This window comes from Pinus tabuliformis, chromosome J, assembly GCF_031772625.1.
Source record: "Pinus tabuliformis cultivar Carrire ecotype Pingquan chromosome J, CPIR1, whole genome shotgun sequence".
Lineage (NCBI taxonomy): Eukaryota > Viridiplantae > Streptophyta > Pinopsida > Pinales > Pinaceae > Pinus > Pinus tabuliformis.
The window spans coordinates 531,375,801-531,385,388 of NC_142295.1; the positions used below are offsets into that span (position 1 = coordinate 531,375,801).

The 9,588-nt window shown below is 42.4% G+C and overlaps 1 pseudogene; it reads left to right on the plus strand.

Moving 5' to 3' along the window:
* The first annotated feature begins 6,523 nt into the window (after positions 1–6,523).
* On the plus strand, positions 6,524–7,415 carry LOC149228102 (uncharacterized; annotated as a pseudogene).
* The last annotated feature ends 2,173 nt before the right edge of the window (positions 7,416–9,588 follow it).

Genomic DNA, 9,588 nt, shown 5'->3' on the forward strand with positions numbered 1-9,588 from the left:
TCCAACTTGCACTTGGACTGATAAAACCTGATAATGTCATTTGTTTCATTAATCAAATGCAATTACATATATACATGCATACACAATATGTTGGTTGAGAGAATACCTCAACCACACACCAATGTAGGAAGTAGATCCTAACTACTAGGAACAAACTCCTTTACTTAGTAAGAATCACAACTAAGACAAGTACGAGTTATATTTTCTAACACTCCCCCTTAATGACTACTTGTCTGAATATCAATCTGCAAAATCTAATTGTGGTAAAACATAACAAAAGAATACGTCAACGTCCACATAAAGGAACAACCATCTATCGAAATGCATGGGTGTCAACCGCTGCAACCACCAGTCTTGTAGGATGTCCTTCGCATACATGGTTTTGTCAACCATTATATCTGCATACATGTACCTATACCTATAAATCTCCCTCCATCATTGTTAACCTGGGTAAATCCCCCTCCATCATTGTTAACCTAGGTTTTGTCAGATTACCTGTAACCATGCATTGGGTTTTATCGGATCATCCTCAACCATGCCTCCAAGGGCTTTCAGCAACGAAAGCTAAACACAGCCACGAAGGCTCACCTCAGCCACTATGGGCCACAAATTTCCCACTAGGGCACTCCAGCCACTCTGGGCTACAAACTTGCTACTAGGGCACTCCAACCACTAAAGCTCACTAAAGACCAGACTCAACGAGGCCAAGGGTTTCCTCGGCTAACCCTAAACCATGCCAACAGGAATCTCTGTCCCACTTCACTGTTACACGTGGTTTCTGGCTTACCACAAACTGACATTGCAAACACAAAGTGGTTTTTAGATTACCACCAACTGTATGAGGATACACATGCCTTACAAGGCTTACAACACAACTCCAACTCTTGGAGTTACCAGGTACATACATTACAAAGACCACTACAAAACATCCTAGACTTGCTTACATTACAACATAATAGAGTCTATTCCACAAACTCACACTCTCACCTCGTTGTCCATCATCGTTTAATTGTTGTTGCTGCAGATTTCACATCTTGGGCATCTTTTTCTTTGTCAATTAAATCTTGGAACTCCATACTTAACCTGTCATCATTTGTTAGAGTCGCGAATTCTAACAAAATAACTTTACCTAAATTGAGTTAGCTAGGCTCAATAAGGCACAATAATTTTATCCAAGACATAAAAAATAAACTTTCAAGTTGACAAAATATCAAATTTTTTTATCTCTGCCCAACATGACTTTTGACCACTATTTACAATCAAAAACAATAACACGACAACCGACTCTCCACTCAGTCGAACTCCAACTTTAATTTTTGCCAAGTTTCCTTCTCGTCTAGTGGTTTCTTTATCAATTATAGATGAACTGAACAAGCTAATATCTGGTCCCATCTCCAGCTTGCCAGACCCAGCACCATGGTCAAACTCATTTCCATATCTCCTTTCATTTACAGTCATGAATGGTGATGTTTCAAGAGCTTCTGCCACTGCATGCTCAGTATGCAGCTCATTGTCATCCATGGCATGTAAATCCAAAATCGCAACACCAAACTCGCCTCTGATTTTGGGGGTCGTGAACACGTCGATGGCAACCCTAGGGGGAGTAAAAGGCTCCAGTCCAAACTCACCATCGAGGTTCATGGTTCTTAACATCTTAAACAACTTCTACCTCTCCTCCATTGACGGAGAGCCATATCCAGGCACAGGTGAATTGGAAAGAAAGCGGTGATCTAGACCTGGGCAAGCCAAGTGCCTCAAGCCAGCCGATTACAACCAGCGAGACATGGTGGCATCGTTGGCGTCACCCGTGTGCTGACCCCCCATAGTTCCCCATCTTCTCATATAGGGCTGCATTGCTCTACTGCAAATGACTATCTCTCATGCAAAATATCGGTGGTTGTTTTGCAGTGATTCTCATCACTGAAGGTCGTTGTGACACCGTGCGGTGTGACCATGATCTGTGGTTGTCGGAGAGATTCACATCGAAAATATTCTTGGAAATACTTCTGATGTCGCACTTCATGTCCTGGATGATATTCTTGATCGGAGACATCAAGAACAATCTAGACGCTTCAAGGCCTTCAAAAATTAAGCTTTCGTTCCCCATAATTTCAGAAACAACATAATTTGCAAAAAGGGCCACGAGATTAAAGCTTCAATGTGCGAGATAGAATCTCCACGGTAGTAGGGTGTTAATGTACCGATATAGCATGGAATCGACCGATTCAAGGGTAGGTAGGCTCAAAAGGACAGTAATTTCGTTGGTTTGGGGTTGTCGGAGGCCATTTTTGCCACAAATTGGCCTAGATGCTAGCACCATCGGATTTTTTGTTGATCGCTGAGGCGTATCTGCTTCAACGGTGCCTCTGTAGCCACGAGCGACAACTCCCTCTGCGCCGTCTCCATTGCCACAGCACCACAGAACCTCCACTTGGATTCAAAAAAGAGAATCTACAGCCAACCTGCCACTTTGGCCACGATCTGCTGCTCCACGTCTGCCAATCGATCCATGCAGGGGTGGTGTCTCTCCAGCCCAGTGAACAGCTCTGGCAATATAATAAACAAAACCCACAAAATTGAAACTAGCACACTCTACCGCACCACGTACGGAGATTCGCACAGCCTCTAAGCAGTGATTTGTTCCTCAGCAACAGATGTCCTTCCCTATGCATCTGATGTTTTCACCGCCTCGCCCTTAACCCTCACGGCTTCTGTTGTAGGAGCTTCAGCGGGCACAAAAACATGAGTGACCTCTGTAGTGGCAGCCACCAATATCCGTTAAATAAAACACATAGTGGAAACACTCCACACTTCGCTAAGCTCGGCCTGAAGAAATGTACAAACCAAAAACAAAAAACCAAACTATTTATTTCCATGGCCCAGGACGGGCCAAGCCCACGAGGGGCAAAGCCCTCAGCACTCTGATACCATGATAAAATCTGATAATGTCAATTGTTTCATTAATCAAATGCAATTACATATATACATGCACACACAATTTGTTGGTTGAGAGAATATCTCAACCACACACTAGTGTAGGAAATAGATCCTAACTACTAGGAACAGACTCCTTTACTTAGTAAGAATCAAAACTAAGACAAGTAGGAGTTACATTTTCAAATATGGACCCCGTCAAATGACCTTGCAAATGATCTAGTCAGTTCAGTATTATGCTCTTAAAATTTATCCAGGAATGCCAACCAGTCTGCTTTCTTAAATATTCTCCTACATCTAATACTAGTAGGTTCATGCCTTACTACATGATGCAGGAGCATCTAACCTCAGCGTTTTTTTTAAAGGAGTTGTCTAATGAGGCGGAGGAATTGCCTGGATGGCCAGAAGTAGCTGGAATCCGGGCAAAAAAATTTCAAAAATTCTTGTAGAGACAGTGTTTGAATCGTGTTTTTGATGGTGGAAATGGATTCAGCATCATCAAAAATGTCTAGGACACCTAAAATTTTGAAGTTTAACAACTATAACTTAGATTTACAAAAATCCTTGCCGGATTTTCTCTAAATATGACTGGAATTTCCATAACTTTCCGGGCAACTCCTTCGCCTCGTTAGACTACGCATTTTTTTAAATAGGAAAAACCTTTTTTTTTTTTTTAATTGTTGTGAGGTAAAATGGCTCCATTTGTTTTCAATTAAATAACGAGAAGTTCAAATTAATGAAGAGCCGCGTATTTTGTCCGCGTCGTGCAACTGCCTAGTGCCGAAGGTCTCTTCTCACGAACACTTTTTTAAAGTAAGAAAACCCTCCTTTTTATTGATGTGAGGTATAATGGCTTTCTCTTTTTCAATTCAATAACAGGAAGTTCAAATTTTAGATTTTGCATCTATTCAAAAACGCGAAAACTTTGTGGGACAAATCGACACTGTGATTTAGACGGTTATGGCGAACATTAATTTGTTTTAAATGAGGTCGAAATCATTCATAAAACACACTTTCCAATAATTTTACCATTGGGACCATGGAGTTTTAAATTACCTGATCTTAGCAGCAAATTCCTAAGTTCCGTCAGGATTATGGCAACAATTACTCGTTTATTTTCAACCCCTAAATTCTAAATTTACCCCTCATATTTTTTCGTACACAATAAATCTAAGTAATCAATATTTTTTCGTACACAAATTGGCCTAGATGCTAGCACCATCGGATTTTTTGTTGATCCCTGAGGCGTATCTGCTTCAATGGTGCCTCTGTAGCCACGAGCGACAACTCCCTCTGCGCCGTCTCCGTTGCCACAGCACCACAAAACCTCCACTTGGATTCAAAAAAGAGAATTTGCAGCCAACCTGCCACTTTGGCCACGATCCGCTGTTCCACGTCTGCCAATCGATCCATGCAGGGGTGGTGTCTCTCCGGCCCAGTGAACAGCTCTGGCAATATAATAAACAGAACCCACAAAATTGAAACTAGCACACTCTACCGCACCAGGTACGGAGATTCGCACAGCCTCTAAGCAGTGATTTGTTCCTCAGCAACAGATGTCCTTCCCTATGCATTTGATGTTTTCACTGCCTCGCCCTTAACCCTCACGACTTCTGTTGTAGGAGCTTCGGCGGGCACAAAAACATGAGCGACCTCTGTAGTGGCAACCACCAATCTCCGTTAAATAAAACACATAGTGGAAACACTCCACACATAGTGGAAACACTCCACACTTCGCTAAGCTTGGCTTGAAGAAATGGACAAACCAAAAACAAAAAACCAAACTATTTATTTCCTTGGCCCAGGACAGGCCAAGCCCCCGAAGGGCGAAGCCCGCTCTGATACCATGATAAAATCTGATAATGTCAATTGTTTCATTAATCAAATGCAATTACGTATATACATGCACACACAATCTGTTGGTTGAGAGAATATCTCAACCACACACCAGTGTAGGAAATAGATCCTAACTACTAGGAAAAAACTCCTTTACTTAGTAAGAATCAAAACTAAGACAAGTAGGAGTTACATTTTCAAATATGGACCCCGTCAAATGACCTTGCAAATGATCTAGTCAGTTCAGTATTATGCTCTTAAAATTTATCCAGGAATGCCAACCAATCTGCTTTCTTAAATATTCTCCTGCATCTAATACTAGTAGGTTCATGCCTTACTACATGATGTAGGAGCATCTAACTTCAGCGGTTTTTTTTAAGGAGTTGTCTAACGAGGCGGAGGAATTGCCTAGATGGCCAAAAGTAGCTGGAATCCGGGCAAAAAAATTTCAAAAAATCTTGTAGAGACAATGTTTGAATCGTGTTTTTGATGGTGGAAATGGATTCAGCATCATAAAAAATGTCTAAGACACCTAAAATTTTGAAGTTTAACAACTATAACTTAAATTTACAAAAATCCTTACCGGATTTCTTTAAATATGACCGGAATTTCCATAACTTTCCGGGCAACTCCTTCGCCTCGTTAGACTATGCGTTTTTTTAAATAGGAAAAACCTCTTCTTCTTTTTTTATTGTTATGAGGTAAAATGGCTTCATTTGTTTTCAATTTTTTTTTTTTAACACTAGGACAATCGGTAACTGGTGAGAGTTATCCTGGGCAGGCCCAGGATCAAATCCAACTGGCTGCCACTATAAACCTAGGCTAGGTGCAGCAACCTGCAAGCCACACATAGCAAGAACTTATGCCTCAACAAGAGCCGAGACGTCCACTCTGGGGTCGCCTACTCTTCTAGCCAAGACACAACAGGCCATGTACTCAACGAGATTTGAACCTCCGTCTCGTGGGTTTCACCCAACGAAACTTACCGTTAAACCCCATATCACTGTACCCATTTGTTTTCAATTTTTTTTTTTTTTTAACACATGGTGAATCGGTAACTAATTTGTTTTCAATTTAATAACAAGAAGTTCAAATTAATGAAGAGCTGCGTATTTTGTCTGCGTCGTGCAACTGCCTAGTGCCGAAGGGCTCTTCTCACGAACGCTTTTTTAAAGTAAGAAAAACCTCTTTTTTATTGATGTGAGGTATAATGGCTTTCTCTTTTTCGATTCAATAACAGGAAGTTCAAATTTTAAATTTCGTATCTATTCAAAAACGCGAAAACTTTGTGGGACAAATCCACACTATGATTTAGACGGTTATGGCGATCATTAATTTGTTTTAAATGAGGTCGAAATCATTCATAAAACACACTTCCCAATAATTTTACCATTGGGACCATGGAATTTTAAATTACCTGAGCTTAGCAGCAAATTCCTAAGTTCCGTCAGGATTATGGCAACAATTACTTGTTTATTTTCAACCCCTAAATTCTAAATTCACCCCTCATATTTTTTCGGACATACACAGTAATCTAGTCAATGTCCAAATCAGTCAAAGTTGAGCAGTTATTAACAATAGACCATAGGAGCCCACTGCCCTCAAGTCTCCTCTCTGCATCTTGACTGACCTTGACTTCGTAGTGATCGTGGATTTTACTCTCTTTCGCACTTCCTTCCGTTTCACATGGGCATCCACTATCACAAATTCCAATAAATCCCAAGCTACAGGGGAAGGAGGTGGCGCTCTTGAAGCAGAGGAATCAATGGCAAAAGCCCTGAATTTTGAAGAGGGAAAAGTATGCCACCAAATTTCTCCAAGTAATCCGGGCATAGGCATTCATGTGTTTGTGCCCACGATGTTGGTCTCCTTGGCTCTCATTATCAGGCATTGGGAAGCTGTAAGGGGAGCTCTGCTGAGTTCGATTCCTATATGATGTTTCACCCAAGTTGAGCTTCGGCGTCTTGATTCAGTCTTCTGGTTGATTTTGTGTAATATCATCATCGTTCTTCTCTCCATCCAATCGGGATTGTTCTGTGTAACTTCTAGTACTGAGCAACATGGAGATTCAAGTGCATTTGTGAAGGAAATTGAAACCAGGCCAAAGCAGCAGAACGCTTTGGAGGGGACTGGGACGGAAAGCAGAGAAGCTCCTGGAAAAGTTGAATGGACTAATTCCATTTCCATGAGTCTTACTGTTACACAACCTGAGCAGAAAAAACCATCTGCTAAGCGAACCCGCAGCGGTGTTAATGGTATGACACAAGACAGAGGCCAAGACGATTCTGACATGAAAAAATTGATGGCCGAGGATCATGTTCTTGTGAAATCTGAACCGATGGTGACAGATGATGAATTGAAGCAGAAATGCGATGATTTTATTGCTAAAGTCCATCACCAAATACGTTTACAGAATAGTGCATACTTCACAAATTACAACAATCAAATGGGTTTCTCTGTGAGTGGTTTCGAGACATGAGGCTTACCCAAGTTCAATATCAACAATTTTGACATTTAAATTTATATTAAATATATTGTTGTAATACCTCAACTTTGTTGTTGATCCATTTTATAATAGTTTTCTGGAATCTATCTTATTAACCCGACCCGGAATGTGTTTGGGATTGTAGATTCATCCAAACACAATTTTGTAACTAGGATCTCTCAATCTTCAATTGAAATGTATTAACTCTTGTAATTGGCTATTTATCTTTGAGCTTTTAAATGGTTTTTACAATTATACCTTTTTGAACTTTTGCTTTTTCCAGTGATTTCATCTTTGTATTTGCAGGTTTGATTATGCATTTTAATTCTGATGCATATAATTAACAGTGGAACATGTTTATCTCATACCATCTAAAATTAATATTCATGGTTTAAACATTTCCGAGCCTCTTCCTCCTCATTTTTGTTTACCTTTCATCTTTATTCTTTATAATTGTTTTGTTATCCGTTTTATTCTGATTCGTAACTAGAATAAATTACTATATAGTTATAGGATGTGGTCTAACAGTTAGGTGGGGTTTTACAGCTTTCATGGTCTAATCCTAAACAACACTCTGTATGCCTGAAAGCTACTCCAAGCTCAATTTCTTGAAATGAAAAGTAAAAAAGGATTACTATATATTTTATTAGAAAATTTCATTAAATTCGTCATATTAATCCATTCCATTACAGGAGGAAAATTACGATCTCATGCTTAACCGATAAAATAAAACCATGTTTTTGCTTATACAAAAGAGTGAATGGCAAGCTCTGCAACGGCGATGGCGGAACCCTAGTGCGGGAACTACAGGCCTCTTTCAGCTGGCGCGCTAGTCGACAATGGATGCGGTCAGCTGGGCCCTCCAAGGTTTTACAGATGGGGCCACTGCCATAGGGCAGGGCTGACCACCTGCCGCTCGTCAGTTTACTTTTGCTTGTGCTTTGCGGTTTGGTTTCTTGGCGTCTACCTTCTCCCCCGTGGTTTCCTCCCTGCTCGCCAACACCTGACGCCGACCTCCGTTATCTGTTGCCGCCGTCCCGGTATCGAACCACCTAGCGCTGACCTCCGTTTCCCGCATCCGACGGATCCGGTCTCGAACCCTTCTGTGCTCCCACCGACAGTTAACATGGTTGAGGAGGACCTGTTAGATTATGGGGAGGACCCCATACCCAACCAAGAAATTTGGGCTCACACCACCAGACCGTTGATGATTCCGCGTAGCGTTGCTCTTGGGGTAACGGCTGGCACTTCCTCACAGCCTCAGCACCAGCTGCCTACTGGGAAAGGCAAAAGGCCGGAATATCCTACCCCGGGCGCCGCACTTGATAGCCCACCCCTCTCTCCGGCGACTCTTCAGTTCTTGGGTTCATGTTTCCCTGTGTCGCCTTCTCTGGACGCTCCTCTCCATCAACCTTTGCGACCTCCCCTCCCTCCGCCCCCGTCCCCTCCCCCTCCATCTAGCTCTCACTCCCTCTCGGTCTCATTTATGCCACTGAATCAACGTATGCCCCCCCTTACTTCCGGCCCGAACCTGCAGGGTACCGTTTCCTCGGCCCCTCGCTCCCCTATTCGTTCTGGTTGCTTTACCCCGCCATTCCCTGTTCAGTCGGTACATTCTGCTCAACAAAGCTCATCGGACCCGTGTCGCAAGTTACTCAGAGAATCCCTCTCGGGTAAACGCTCGGAGAAGGTTACTAAAGGAAGATGCCTTAAAGCTAATTATTCTGGTTTCAAAGTAAATTTTGGGCCTGAAGCTCCGCTGCCGGACATTATGGATGCCGCGGGTAAGGTTCTTGTTGGTCGTGTTCGAGGACGAAATTATACGGCGGAGAGACTTAAGGCGTGGGTGGAGGAGATATGGGGACCGTTGCTTAAAGAATTACCCGAGGTGATGGTTCTTACCAGAGGATGGTTCGCCCTGCACTTCTGCCACCATCAATTCGCTGAATGGATTCTGGGCAAATATTGGCACATTGAGCTTATGCCGGTATTCCTTAAACGCTGGGATCCCTTATTTGATCCTGAGCGCGAACAACTTGGGGCTGGCCCTATCTGGGTGCGCTTACCAGGCTTGCCATGGCAATTCTGGTGTCCATACGCTTTCAAGAAAATTGGTGACGCCCTAGGCACCTACCTGGAGCATGATCGCTCATACGAGAAGTCTGGTAAACGCTCCATGGCTCGCATTTTGGTTCATATGGATACTAGACCGGGTCTGGAGGAGATTATAGAAATCTATCATAACCATGTCACCAGGAAGCAGATACTGGACTACGAAGGTGTTCCCTTCCGTTGCCGCAGATGCCACAAGACTGGTCATCTCTATAAGGACT